General features: G+C 46.2%; 1 long non-coding RNA gene across 1 annotated transcript; it reads right to left on the reverse strand.

Annotated features, from left to right (window-relative positions):
* Window positions 1–5037: 5037 nt before the first annotated feature.
* LOC134732794 (uncharacterized) lies at window positions 5038–14623 on the reverse strand. The gene is made up of 3 exons (XR_010116330.1): window positions 14561–14623; window positions 9773–9831; window positions 5038–7505 (listed from the first exon to the last, which is right to left on the reverse strand). It is a non-coding gene; the product is annotated as an uncharacterized lncRNA (long non-coding RNA).
* Window positions 14624–14639: the final 16 nt, after the last annotated feature.

Below are 14639 nucleotides of genomic sequence, written 5' to 3' on the forward strand. Positions count from 1 at the left end.
CGTGGAATGGGTTCCCTACAGAAAAAAAAGGGCTCTATTTCAGAAAGACATGCTGAAGAGGTTTAATAAGAAATGCCTCTGGCCCTTGCAATGGCCCACAGGCCAGAAGATAAATGAGGCTTAAAAAACATCAGGTTTCGGCAGTGGCTCACGCTTGTAATCCTAGCACTTTGGGAGGCTGAGGCGGGCGGATCACGAGGTCAGGAGATCGAGACCACAGTGAAACCCCGTCTCTACTAAAAATACAAAAAATTAGCCGGGCGTGGTGGCGGGCGCCTGTAGTCCCAGCTACTCAGAGAGGCTGAGGCAGGAGAATGGCGTGAACCCGGGAGGCGGAGCTTGCAGTGAGCCGAGATTGCGCCACTGCACTCCAGCCTGGGCGACAGAGCGAGACTCCATCTCAAAAAAAAAAAAAAAAAACAAACAAAAAAAACATCAGGTTTCTAGAAAAGTACTCAGTGTAATTTCTGCAAAAATAAAAACAGAATCTATATCTTATAGACAAGAGCTTGCTGCTCCAATTTTTAAAAATGCCTCACTGCCTTTGTGGTCCTTACACCTACATCAATTATTACAAGAGATGAGGAAGGCTGGCAGGAGTCACATGTACTGAGAGGGCCTATCATTATGTCAGCTGATAACACTGGGATGTCCCTGCAAGGAAGACCGGAACATGGCCAAGTGAGGTAACTCTTTATGGATATACCTAGGTCCCACTATGTACAAGTGGGGTAAAGTGGGAGTGAAAGCGAGTTTAGTGGCAGGAATGCCAATGTGCAAGGGGCCCTTCCATTGAGAAGAACCCTGTTTAAATCCACTTAGGTTCGTGTCACAGTAGTTTTTTCTTTTTTCACTTGTTAGTTTTATACTCTGATTTTATGAGAAATACCCCACAACTCAGGTTTAATTTCCCTGGGGGGGAGATAGCTTTGAAATAACTATTAAATCTCTTTTTCCCTCTTTTTGCTACACTAAGCAAACTGGGAAATATTTTCCCTGAGGACAATAGCCTGGTCATTCATGCAGTAATCATTTTAATGCTATTTGTTTCTTCTTCCTTTTTTAAAAAAAGTTTCCAACAGTGTTTGCATATAGCCCTCCCAATTATATATTTCTACATTTTCTTTTTTATGAGTAAGACAGACAACATGTTCATGTTTAGGATTTTGTGAGAAATTCAACTTAATTTCATGGCCAGGGGTAAATGTGAATGACTCATTGATGAAATTAGTAAGCCCTTTGCACAGCAATTGAAAATTTATCTATCTGGCACATTCATTTCATTGTCACACAACCACAAGAGGCATTATCCTCAATTTATACATGAGGAAACTGAGTCTCAGAGAGATGAAATCTTGTTAAGTTGCCGCAAGTAGATTTGAACCCAAATAACCTGCCCCAGACAAAAACTATCAACATTTCCTGTTTAAACCCCTTGCGTGCAGTGTGCTATTTAATCTCAAAAACAAATCTGTGAGCTAGGTTATGATTATCATCTTTATTTTACAGATAAAATTGAGGTTTTGAGGATTAAATAAATTGATAAGATTCAAACCCAGATTTGCCTTATTGCAAAGCTTTGTCCAAACACAGAACTTTTCCCAAAGCCTCAGTTAGCTCTGAAAACTCCAAATCTGGTGGAGGTAAGAAGTGAGGGCTGGACCTGAGGCCACAGAAAGGAAAGCAGGCAGATCAAGCCCCCTGCTCGGGCTGAGAAGCCTTTGCCTGCCAAGCCAGCTCTGTGGATGAACTATTTGCAGGCCGTGTTCATTCAGAAGAGCTGAGGCAGCCTGGATGGAAGCCCAAATGCCAAGATGAAGGTGCTCGACTGACAAAATGCCAGTGTGAGCTGTTGCCTGCTGGCTTCACCCGCTGAAAACTTGGGGACCCCCATGTTCACAAAGGCACTGCAGACAGAAAGAAACGTCTGCTAAGCAGAGAGGTCTCAGCAAGCCCAATTATCCACTGCAACCGATAATCGTGATTGTGGTGCATACCCAGCCCTACCACATCGGGGGTGGCCCCATGCGGACACAGAGGCGCCAGCTGGTGCACCGCCAATTCTTCATCAGCAACGAAGGGCAGCCCTGACATCTCTCATCCGCCCCAACCACCCTCCTTTAAACTCCTTTACATGACAAAATTTCCGCTTACAAGTTAATCAAAACCCTGACCATGAATGAGAAAGAAAAAAAAATACTCCGTTAATTAAAAATCTCAAAAGATGCCAATGGTAACAGTCTGCAGATGCCTTCTTCCTCTGCTAATCCTACAGGAAAACCAGACATCAGTGATCAGTTTAAGAATCACAGGTGCTGTGATTAGGCCTGAGAGCATTTAGCTGTGACAAGTGGAATGAGAAAGATTTTTAATCTTCCTGAAATCCCAAGCTTTGAAAGTAATTAAATAATTAATCAGAAGCAGGGCTTCCCCTTCCTTCCCAAGAGAGGTTAAGTTCCCAAGTGTCTTCCCTGTGTAATACTGTCTCTTAAATGCATACACAAAGTATCTCCAGTCATTCAACAAATATTTATTGAGCACCTACTCTGTGTCAAGTCCTCTGGAAGGTGGTGGACACACCGCAGGGAGGTTCACAAAGTTCCTGCACTTACCTTCTAGAATGAGGGACAACAATTAACATGTAAATGGGTAGTTTGAGGGTATTGGAATAAAAAGCAAGATGCATACAGCGTGAAAAGGGGGAGGACCTCTTTAGACCATGTGGTCAGGTACAGTCCCATGAGGTAGTACCACTTGAATAGATACTTAAATGACAAGTGCCTTTGTCTTCTCTTGCTTATAACTGAATACCTGAAACTGGGAAATTTGTAAAGAAAAATATTTCTTATGGTTATGGAAGCTGAGAATTCCAAGGTCAAGGGGCTGCACCTAGGGTCTCTGCAGTTTCAAGGCGGCTCAGGGTATCACGTGGCAAGGTTGCCATGTGTGCTAGCTCAGCTGTCTTCCTCTTCTTGCAAGGCCACTAGTCCCATTCCCATGACAACCCATTAATTCATGAATGGATTAATCCATGCATGATCCAATCACCTCTGAAAAGCCCCACCTCTCAATACTGCAACATTGGGGATTAGGTTTCAACATGAGTTTTGGAGAGGACAAATATTCAAGCCATAGCAACAAGTAAAGCCAGGCCAAGAGCACAGAGCATTTCAGGCAGAGGAAACTATAAGTACAAAGTCCCATAGGCTAAATCAGACTCGATGTGCTCGAGAACAAGCGGAATACTTGTGTGAGGTAGACGAGGTCGGCAGGGACAAATCCCCTAGAACCTTCTAGGACATAGTAAAATGTCTGGATGTTATTCTATGTGATTGAGAAGGCTTTATTACTAATTTTTTTCTTTTGTGTGTGTGTGTGTGTGTGTGTGAGAGAGAGAGAGACAAGGTCTTGTTCTGTCACCCAGGCTGGAGGGCAGTGGAGGAATCATAGCTCACACAGTAACCTTGATCTCCCAAGTTCAAGCGATCCTCCCACCCTCCCACCTCAGCTTCCAGAGGAGTTGTGGTGGCACAGGCATGTGCCGCCATGCTTGGCTAATTTTTTTTCTTTTTTTTTTTTTGGTAGTGATGGGGGTCTCAATTTGTTGCTCAGGCTGGTCTCAAACTTCTGGGCTCAAGCAATTCACCTGCTTCATTCTCCCAAAGTGCTGGGATTACAGGCATGAGCCACTAATCCCAGCCTGAAGAGCCTTTTATTGGGATGTCTTAACAAGGGATCATAAATCAGATTTCAATTTCTAAATGTTTGCCCCGGCTGCAATGTGGGTAATGTTTATGGGGGTAGGTGGTGGGCAAGGAAGAGGACAAAAATATTCAATAGGACCCATAGTCCATATAAAATAATGCTGCCTTTGATAAAGCCCCTGTGACATTTTTTATTGACCTTACACACACAAGCACACTCATGTGTCACTTAACAAGGATACATTCTGAGAAATGCATCCTTAGGTGATTTCACCATTTTCTGAGCATCAAAGTGTACTTACCCAACCTCCATGGTATAGCCTACTACACACCTATGCTATACGGTCTGGCCTATTGCTCCTAGGCTCCAAACCTGTATAGCACATGATTGAACTGAAAACTTTAGGCAATCATAACACAATGGGAAGTATTTGTGTACCTAAACATATCTAAATATTAAATTAAAAGGTATAGTAAAAATAGGGTAATCTTACGGGACCATCATCGTATATGTGGTTCGTTGTTGACCAAGACATTATCATGTAGTACATGACTGTAGTTGGTATTTTCAGAATGGATTTATATTAGACAGGGTTTTCCAAAGAGACAAAACATAGATGGATGGATGGATAGGCAGAGATGAGAGGGGATTGATTAGGGGAATCAGCTCACACAATTCGGAAACTGAGAAGTCCCATGCCAGGCATTTGCAAGCTGGAGACCCAGGGCAGCTGGTAGTGTGGCTCAGTCCCAGCTGAAGGCCTCAGAATTAGGGAAGCTGATGGTGTTACTCTCAGTCCAAGACAGCAGGTCTGAGAACCCAGGGAAGCACCGGTTCAGATACTGGAGTCCAAAAGCTGAAGAACTTGGAATTCTGCTTCCAAAAGCGGGAGAAGAAGGGTGCCCCAGCTCCAGAAGAGAGAGAAAAAAATGGTCTCTCCTCTGCCTTTTTGTTCTATCTGGGCCATCAGCCAATTAGATGGTGCCAACCACACTGCGTGAGGGCAGATCTTCCTCACTCAGTCCACTGCTTCAAATGCCAGTCTCTTCCAGAAACACCCTCACAGACACACCCAGAAATCATGCTTTACCCGCTATCTGTGTATCCCCTGATCCAGTCAAGTTGACACCTAAAATTAACCATCACAGGATTTCTCTATTGCTTGGCAGAGTTCCAACATTTCAGACTTTCTAATGTCTTAAAGTAGTACTTTTAATAAATGGATGTATCGTTTTACCTTTCTAGGAGCTAAGGACTGGTCCAATTAACTATAAAGAATTGAGAATGTCAGCTGACCAGGCAACCAGGAGACGCTTTCCTGACTTCCACTATGCACACAGGCTGCATAATTGTGTGTGTGAAGTACTGAAGAACGTGCTTGCTCTGTAACATCCAAACGCGTGGCCACCATTCACAGATAGTGTCCTTTGGGAATGGTGTGGGTATAGATGGGGAATGGTCAGTCCTATGAATATGGGGCTATAAGACAGCAAGGCTAGAAAGTATCTGTGCTTTCATTTTTTAATTTTATTTCTTTCTTTATTTTTTTGCACTAATGGTTTGCATTCACACTGAGGAACTGAGACTGTTTTTCAGACTTTTGGCCTACTGATGACCTTATGTTCATAAAAGGACAGAAGTATAAGAAGTTGTTTAATATAAAACATCCTGAAATTTTATTTTCTGTCTCCTTGGATATAAAGTTTCCACTTATCTTAGGTTTAAGTACCTACTCCTCCACAGAGAGCGACCTTGTGCATGTAGATTGATATTCTCAGGATGAAAGCAGTACCTTCTACAACTAGGAACTCGCAGAACAGGAAGACGGTGCTTGTTCCTGATGGCATGTAAATCTAGATTCACTTCTAGCTGGAAGGAGGCAGGCCAGAAATTCAGAGTTGTAGGTCCTTGGCCTGGGTGGATGTGCTACAACGTGAACCATAAACCTCCATCACTTATCTTGGCAGAAAGAAAATTGGAATTTTGGAGGAAAGTTTCGCATCAGGCACTCAGACCCAATAAATACTCCCACTCCTTGCAGTGCTACCGAACACTCTGCACTCCATTTATCAGGCTACCCAAGGATGCCTGGAATGTGTTGACCAGAGCCACCATCAGCACTTGCTGATGACCCTTTGTGGTACCACCACTCACTTTCTGTACTGCGTTCTTTCTTCTTCCTTCCCTTTTGTTCTTCTGCCCAGCGACACAGTTGTGCAGATTGACTTGGTGCCTTGGTGCCTGCTATGGACTGAATGCTCGTGTCCTCCCACATTCATATGTCAAAGCACAATCCCCAGTGTGATGGTATTTGGAGATGGGGCCTCTGGGGGGTGATCAGGTTTAGCTGTTGTAAAGGTGAGCCCTCCGTGTCTGGATTAGTGCCCTTATAAAAAGAGACACAAGCGAGCTTTCTCACTCTCCTTCCACCATGTTAAGATACAATGAGAAGACGGCCATCTGGAAAATAGGAAGCAGGTCCTCACCTGCTGTAGGCAATCATAACACAGTGAGAAGTATTGTGTTGGCACTGTCTGGTCCAGGAGCAGCTGGACCTCCCAGAAGGACATGGGGTCGGCCTCCACCTGGATCCTGAACTTCCCAGCCTCCATAAGTGTGAGAAATAAATGTCTGTTGCTTAAGCCATCCAGCCTATGGTAACTTTTTATAGCAGCCTGAAGCTACTAAGATGGTGCCAAGACTGTGAGATGGCACTAGAAGAGAGAGAATAAAAACACAGGCTCTTAAGTGGTTCAAATCCTGGCTCTGCCACTTGTCCATTATGTGGTTTTGGGCAAAGCTGAATCTCTCTGTGCCTCAGTTCCCAATCTGGAGAATGAGACGTCTATTCTATCAGGGTAGGGATGAGATAAGATCATGTGTTCAATTAGATGGGATCAAACACATGGTAGAGGAACTTAATACATGTTTATTGTTATTATAGCTATGTCACTGAAAGAATTGGGTTAAATAAAATGCAATCTCTCGGCCGGGCGTGGTGGCTCATGCCTGTAATCCCAGCACTTTGGGAGGCTGAGGTGGGTGGATCATGAGGTCAGGAGTTTGAGACCAGCCTGGCCAAGATGGTGAAACCCTGTCTCTACTAAAAATACGAAAATTAGCTGGGCATGGCAGGCACCTGTAATCCCAGTTATCCGAGAGGCTGAGGCAGGAGAATCGCTTGAACCCGGGAGGCAGAGGTTGCAGTGAGCCAAGATCGCTGCACTCTAGCCTGGGTGACAGAGCAGGACTCCGTCTCAAAAAAAAAAAAAAAAAAAAAAAAAAATGCAATCTCTCACCAGAAGTTGAAGATCTAGCCTGTGAGATACAGAGACACTTAATTGTAATACGTGGCACTTGGCAAAAGGTGACAAATACCATTATATAGTCAGTATATGGAAAAAACACCAGGAAAGCTGCAGGAGATTAACAAAAACTGCAGATTCCTTATCACTGCTTTCATCAAGAGCTGGAGTCTAGTTCCCCTACTCCTTGAAACTGTGACCTGTTGACAAACAGAATGAGGCTGAAACAACTCTGGGTGTCTGGTAAGGCAAAACCATGAGAAACCTTGCAGCTGCTTCCTGATTCTCATGGGGCACTCCCTTTTGGAACCGAGCTGCCATGCTGGGAGATGTTACCCATGGGGGCTCCAGTTGACAGCCCCAGTTGAGCATCCACTGTTGGCTGGAGTGAACCATCCTGGACAGTCCAACCCAGTCAGCTCCCGGGTGACTTCAGCTGTTTCAGTGCCCAGCCACACCTTGTGACGCAGAAGAATGCCCAGTCAACCCACAGAACTGCAAGAGATAATACAATTGTTGTTTTCATCTTTAAGCACTAAGTTTTGGATAGTTAGTCATGCAGCCATAGATAAACCAAACAGGAGTTTAGGAGAGGAGAGTTCTTTTCAAGTCAAGTGATCATGGAAGGGTTCCTAGAAGAAGTGGGATTTGAAAATATCCTTGGAGGGAAGGTCTGTGACAAGAGACTCACAGGAGAAGGTCATTCTAAAGAGAGGAATGAGTTAGAGCAGGACCCAGAGTGGGGTAAAGTAGGCTGCAGGCAGCACCTGGCAAATGGACCAGAGCTGCCTGTGCAGGGGGCTGGGAGAAATGGGCTAGAGCCAAGCTGAGATGGTTGCTCATTCCCAATCATGGCGGCTTTAGGGGCAGGCTCTTTTCATTGCCAGGAAGGAAAACTCATTCCTGCTCTTTCAGGTAAAGGGGCTTTATGGGAACCAATGGGATTTTATGAGTTAGGGAGACAAGAATCTGTGGAAAGAATAAAAACTAAATTGCAGGTGGACCTCCCAGAGAGACACTGGAATTGGAAGTTGCTCAAGATCCCCCAGTAGCTTCCTAGCACAGGCACAGCAAAATCCTAAGCCCTTCACATGGTCTGTGAGGCCCACAGCATGGTGCCCTTGCCCTGGCTACCTCAGTGATCTGATTTCCTTTCACTGCCTCTTTCACTCACTCTGTTCCGGCCACACTGGATTCCTCGCTGATCTTTGAACAGCGCAATCTGGGCTCAGCACTTTTGCACTTATAAGTCTTGCCACCAGGATTGTTCTTCCAGATATTTACATGGCTCCCTCCTCTTCATTCAGGTCTCTGTGGTCTCCTCAAGAGTGACTGCTTCCTCCCGCCATAGTGCTCCTACCTGCACTATTTTTCTTCCCAGCATGGTATTATTGCCTTTTAAAAAAATCAGGCCGGGCGCGGTGGCTCACACCTGTTATCCCAGCACTTTGGGAGGCCAAGGTGGACAGGTTGCTTGAGCCCAGGAGTTCAAGACCAGCCTGGGCAACATGGCAAAAACCCATCTCTAAAAAAATACAAAAAATTAGCCAGGTGTGGTAGCATGCACCTATGCTTCCAGCTCAGAGGCTGAGGTGGGAGGATGGTTTGAGCCCAAGAGTTGAAGATTGCAGTGAGCCATGATCACACCACTGCCCTCCAGCCTGGGTGACACAGAGTGAGCAAGATCCTGTCTCTCTCTCTCTCAATCTATCTATCTGTCTGTCTGCCTGCCTGTCTGTCTATCTTATCTATCTATCTATCTATCTATCTATCTATCTATCTATCTATCTATCCCATCTCTACTAAAATACAAAAAATTATCTGGATGTGGTGGCGGATGCCTGTAGTCCCAGCTACGCGGGAGGCTGAGGCACAAGAATTGCTTGAGCCTGAGAGGCAGAGGTTGCAGTGTGCCAAGATCTTGCCACTGCACTCTAGCCTGGGCAACAGAGTGAGACTCTGTTTCCAAAAAAAGAAAAATGATATATATAATTATCATTTGCCTCTCCAACCACAATGTATGCTCCATGATAACAAAGATTTTGTATAATGCTTAGAAGAGTTCCTGGCATATAGTGGGCACTCCACAAAAATGGTAGAATATAGTGAATGAATAAATGAATCCCAGGCAGTCGTAGAGCTTGAGGTATCTTGTTACTTCTCAGCGGGAGGAGTTTGTGACTCTTCATTTTAATTCTCCTCCAGTGTTCTCTGCTTCCTGTATTCCCAGGCAATTCCCACCCCATCTACTCACTAAGAGCTTTCCTCTCACAGCTCCTGCTGACTCATAACCACGGCTTACTCACAGCTCCCCTCGAGCTGCTACTGTGTTTCTTTGTGCATCTGTCCACCGTCTGTTCCTTCTGCTGACCTCCTGATTCTCCCTGGTTTTCCAGTTGAAGTTCCAGAAACAGAGAATCTGATTAGGTCAGCCCATTCTCCATTTAGGCAGGGGTTTTGACCTTTAACTCTGGTCTGGGTCAGACATCCACATGGCTCCATCAGCTGTGACCATAGGTACAAGCACAGCAACCTAGACACAGAGAACCATTGTCTCACTCAGCAGAGGTGCATGGATGCAGTGGGTGCCTTTAATGACCTGTTGACAATAGCTTGAGGCTCTGGTCAGGGCAGTGATGGACCAGATCTATGTCTTCAGAAGGTAATTTTAATCACCTGTGTATTAGTCTGTTTTCATGCTGCTGATAAAGACGTACCCAAAACTGGGCAATTTACAAAAGAAGGAGGTTTAATGAACTTACAGTTCCACGTGGCTGGGGGGGCTTCACAATCACAGCAGAAGGTGAGGGTCACGTCTCACCTGGCAGAAGACAAGAGAAGAGAGCTTGTGCAGGGTAACACCCCTTTATAAAACCATCAGATCTCGTGAGACTTACTCACTATCACGAGAACAGCACAGGAAAGACCCATCCCCAGTTACCTCCCACCAGGTCCCTCCCACAACATGTGGGAATTGTGGGAGCTACAATTCAAGATGAGATTTGGGTGGGGACACAACCAAACCATATCACCCTGTGAATAAGACAGTTTACTGATGGAAGAGGACACACAAGACCAGTTAGGAAACCATAGGAAGGGAGAGCTGATGAGGACTCAAGTCAAGCCAAGGTCAACGACAGTGAGGAGGAGTAGGAGCAAGTGGGCCTTGAACCTGAAGCTGTCCACCAGGCAAGTGACGCTGAAGTTGAGCAGAGCAAATAGTCTGGAAGTCATAAAGACATGAGTTAAAATTATGGGGTGCAGAGCATAGCAAGAGATTAACTGAGATGGACATTTTGGGGAAATCTCTTACATGGAAAGAGTCAAACAAAGAAGAAAAACCTATATATACTTATATAGATGGGCAGAGACTCAGCAAGTCACAGAACCCCATAAAAACAGAGAAGCATTTTCCCCACTTACTCTCTTATTCTCAGCAGCACCAGCCCAGAGGTTCTGCATGAGATCCCACTCTGTTCCAAGCCCCAAGCTTCAAATCTGTTTTTCTACAGCCAGTAACATTATTTCTTGGGAATCCACAACATTCTAAAAATACATTCACTAGGCTGCAGTGCCACAATTAGTAAAGCTGCTGTCCCAGGAAACCCTCATCATCATTTTGCTTAGATCAGACAGTGGATTAACTTTGATGTCTGTCTGAACCCTGTGCGATACACCACTGGCGGTCTGCTCCCTGCAAGCATTCAATCTTCACATCCAAGGGAAGAAGGAGAAAGTGCTGGAGAGGAGCCCAACCCGATTCTTTCCCCAGTGATTGAGATGAAAATATGCACCCTAGGACTGCCGACATATCTGACTTGCATCCTATCTCCCTATATCCCTGGAGCTCTCTTTCCCTTTACACAAATACATTCCCCCAAACTCAAACTTCCTTTGCCTTTCCCAAACATTAGCACAGTGATGAAGCCCCAAGTGCTTTCATCCATGCCATGTGTAGGAGGTAATTGTGTTAATTTCTGTATCTATTAGCACTCCTGGTGGCACCCCACTGAAACTGACTCTGACTTAAGTCCAAAGGGACTTTTTTGGAAGTATATGGGGTGGCCTGCAGAATATAATGAACACTCAAGAATCAGACTGCAAGGGAAAACAACCAGGGAAGCTCCAGGATTACAGGCAAGTGGGAGGTATACAATAATCACATCAGAATATTAGCAATGGAAGACAGCTACTGCAACCATGCTGTCTGTCTTTGCATCACTATCTTCATCGTCCTTATTTCTGGGAGAAAAAGAACAATTGGACCAAATGATCCAGTTGGATCATCCCCACACCCAGGCAACACAAGCTCCTTGACATCACAAAGCATTGTAGATTGGTGGTTAGGAGCAGTATCTGGAACTAGCCAGGCTGGGTTTGAATCCTGGCTCTGCCATTTACCAGCCACGTGAGCCAAGTCATTCTCAGTATGCCCCAGCTTCCCTCTCTGAACATGAGGATACCTGTCCATAGGTATTGGTGAGCACAAAGTGAGCAAACCTGTGATACTGACTATAGAGGGCAAGTGTTCTGCAAATCTTGATGTTAGCATTGATTAGGAATACACAAGGCCCCTGAAATTGCAGTCCATCCAAAAATGCCAAGATGAGAGGTCATTCTCCAAATGACATCAGGAGCTTTTATTAAGGGAAACTGGGTGGCCAAAAAACAATGACTATCCTCTGCTACATCTTATCCCTCCATCAGACTGTGGACACCATGAGGACAATAGATTCTGCTGTTTTCCTCACTGCTGTGTTCACCAGCACCTGAAAAGCATCTGGCATGTTGTGCCTGGCTCAATGAACCATTACTGAATTCACAAATATTGAATGATTCCTTCTGTGTTCCCAATCAACTAGTACAATGTTTTGCATGGGAGTAGGCACACAATAAGTATTTGCTGATTTAATTGATAGGTCAGAGGGAAAAGAAAAACTGGAGGAGTGTGGTTTTCTCAGAAATGGGGAAAACATTGGAATCAAAGAGATGAGCTTGCATTTGGCAGGACTCAGTGGCAAGTAAGTCATAGGTAACTGTTTTCTGGTGTGTTGATGTCAATTATCTATACAAATGATCTAGATGGCCTATATCATTTCTGCTGGTCAACTAATGCCTTTAGATCAGCATCAAGGAGACAAGAGAAACCACGAGTCACTTGGCACATCACCTTGGAGAGGGAGAGGCTCATCTGCCACAATGGATTTCTCCTTGCCTTAGAGGCACTCCCAGTACCTCATCACGATGCTCTATTCTCCTGGCAACCCTCCTTACTGGCTTGCAGGTGCCCTCACGGGCACCTCAGGGAGGTGTTATCCAAGTGGAGTCACATCCTCAGAGATTTTACCTGGAACTCCTTCTGTTATAAAAGACAGAACCTAACTCAAACTGGCTTCAGAGAAAGAGGGACTCTATTGCTCATGTTACTGAGCAGTCTAGGGATAGATCTCCTCTGAGGTACAGCTGGCGCAAATGCAACATTAGCATCTGATTTCTCCCCACCTCTCAGCCCTCCTTCTGCTGTACTGACTTCCTTTCAGGCCCTAAATGATGGCCCCCAGTAGCTCGAGTCTCATTCGCTCAAGTTCAACTCCAACTTTCCAGTAGCTGGGATAGACTATGGTTGGCTCAGCTTGGGTCATGTGGCCAGGAGGATGCAACTACACTGGGTGTTCAGGACTGATTCCTAATCAATACTAACCTCAAGACTGAGTCCTGGGTGCCAACCAATCCCTGTGACGAGGAAGCTTGGTTAGGCCCTTATGCTTAACTCTCAGAGCTGGGAAGAAGTAGGATGAGGATGGGGAGCCCTAGCTTATCTCATGGACCAAGAGTGGGAAAAGAGTGGGTGCCAGACAGATACTTGGGGTACTATTCACAGAAAAAAGGGAAGTGGCCACTGGGCTGATAAAATGACAGATGCCCACTACACCTGGGTATTTTCTTTCTTTTTGTTTTTTGTTTCTTTTGAGACGGAGTCTCACTCTGTCACCCAGGCTGGAGTGCAGTGGTGTGATCTCCGCTCACTGCAAGCCCCGCCTCCCAGGTTCCAGCTATTCTCCTGCTTCAGCCTCCCAGGTAGCTGGGACTACAGGCGTGCACCACCACACCTGGCTAATTTTTTTGTATTTTTAGTAGAGACGGGGTTTCACCATGCTGGCCAGTCTGGTCTCAAACTCCTGACCTCATGATCCACCCACCTCAGCCTCCCAAAGTGCTAGGATTAGAGGCGTGAGCCACTGTCCCCAGCCCTCACCTGGGTATTTTCTATCGTGTGATATAAAGCTGGCGTCACAGGTTCCCTCTGTGTTATGAAGTCTTCTGTCCTCACCCTAACAAGCTCCTGTAAGTGCCCGAGGAGCAGCTGCCACACTGCAGTCATCTATCTTCCTCTGAATTTCTGTAGCCCGCAGGACCATAACATGTGTCGGCAGCAGGCCATGTCGGTCATTAGTTATCTTTTTATGGATATGTTCTATCTCTTCATCTACGCGACAGGATCCTAGAGAGCAGGGGTCACATCTTATTCATCTTTGTGTCCCCTTAGCACTCTGCCTGGTGTTTGGGGCATGGCAGATAGTCCATGAATCTAGGGAGAGACTGAATAACCGATTTACATGCTTCTAGAGCCACAGAGGTAGACGCAGACGGTAGCTTGATGCAACTACAAGATTACAAAGAAAGAGGAAACCTGTCCTCTCCAAGCTATTTTGAAACTCTTGTAGATCTGTTGTGGCCTAAATAATACCGCTAAGATCAAGATAGATATCCTCTTTGCTCCCCAGGCCCAGCTGCTGGCATGATTCCTATTTATAAAGGCATGGGGCCCAAAGAATCTGTGTCTCAGCTGCCCAGTATCCCTGGGCAGGTCATAGTCAGGCACAGCCCACCTGTAAGGGCAGTGTGGTGCAGAGGGCGGAGGATGGCAACTTGAGGAAGAGGAAACAGGTATCTGTCCTCAGTGGCTCCCACCCAGACAATACGGAAGCGCCCCGTGGCCCCGTGGATGGGACCGGACGCTGGCTCTCTGCCTTGGCCAAGGCATCCCAGCACAGAAAACAGGGAGAGAGGATGGGATGGAGGGAGACAGGATGGGATGGAGAAAGAGAGTAGCTCGGATGCTGAAACAACGTTCCTCCTAGGCTAGTCTTGGTGAAGAAGCCCCGCGGCTCCGGTTTTAGAATCCCCCAGCAGGCCCTCTCGGGCCAGAGATTTCCCCCTTGGTCTCTCATACGTACAAACCTCCCTCAAGAAGGACGAGTGACTCGTCCAAAGCCGCGCAGCGGAGCTGCGGTTCCCTCTCCTGTAAACTAAGCAGACTGATACAAAGATTAATTGCGCGAGCGACAGAGAGCATACGGCGCATGGCGGACAGTCGCTAAATAAGCAATTAACGGGGGATGGACGAGAAAGCTGGCTGGTAAAGAAGGCGATGGTAAAGGAGGTCTGGAGGGTGCTGGGTGGAGGTGCTGAGGGAGCAACCGGGCCGAAGAAAGGAAAGTAGACAGAACAGGGCCCGCGGGAATCGAGCGCAGCAAAACAGCTCCAACCTCAATCCAACGCCAGCGCCCGGCCCGCACAGCACGGAATCCCGGGGAAGGCGGAGAGCGGGGTCCGAGGCCCCGCCTG

The sequence above is a fragment of the Symphalangus syndactylus genome, chromosome 16, assembly GCF_028878055.3.
Source record: "Symphalangus syndactylus isolate Jambi chromosome 16, NHGRI_mSymSyn1-v2.1_pri, whole genome shotgun sequence".
Classification (NCBI taxonomy): domain Eukaryota; kingdom Metazoa; phylum Chordata; class Mammalia; order Primates; family Hylobatidae; genus Symphalangus; species Symphalangus syndactylus.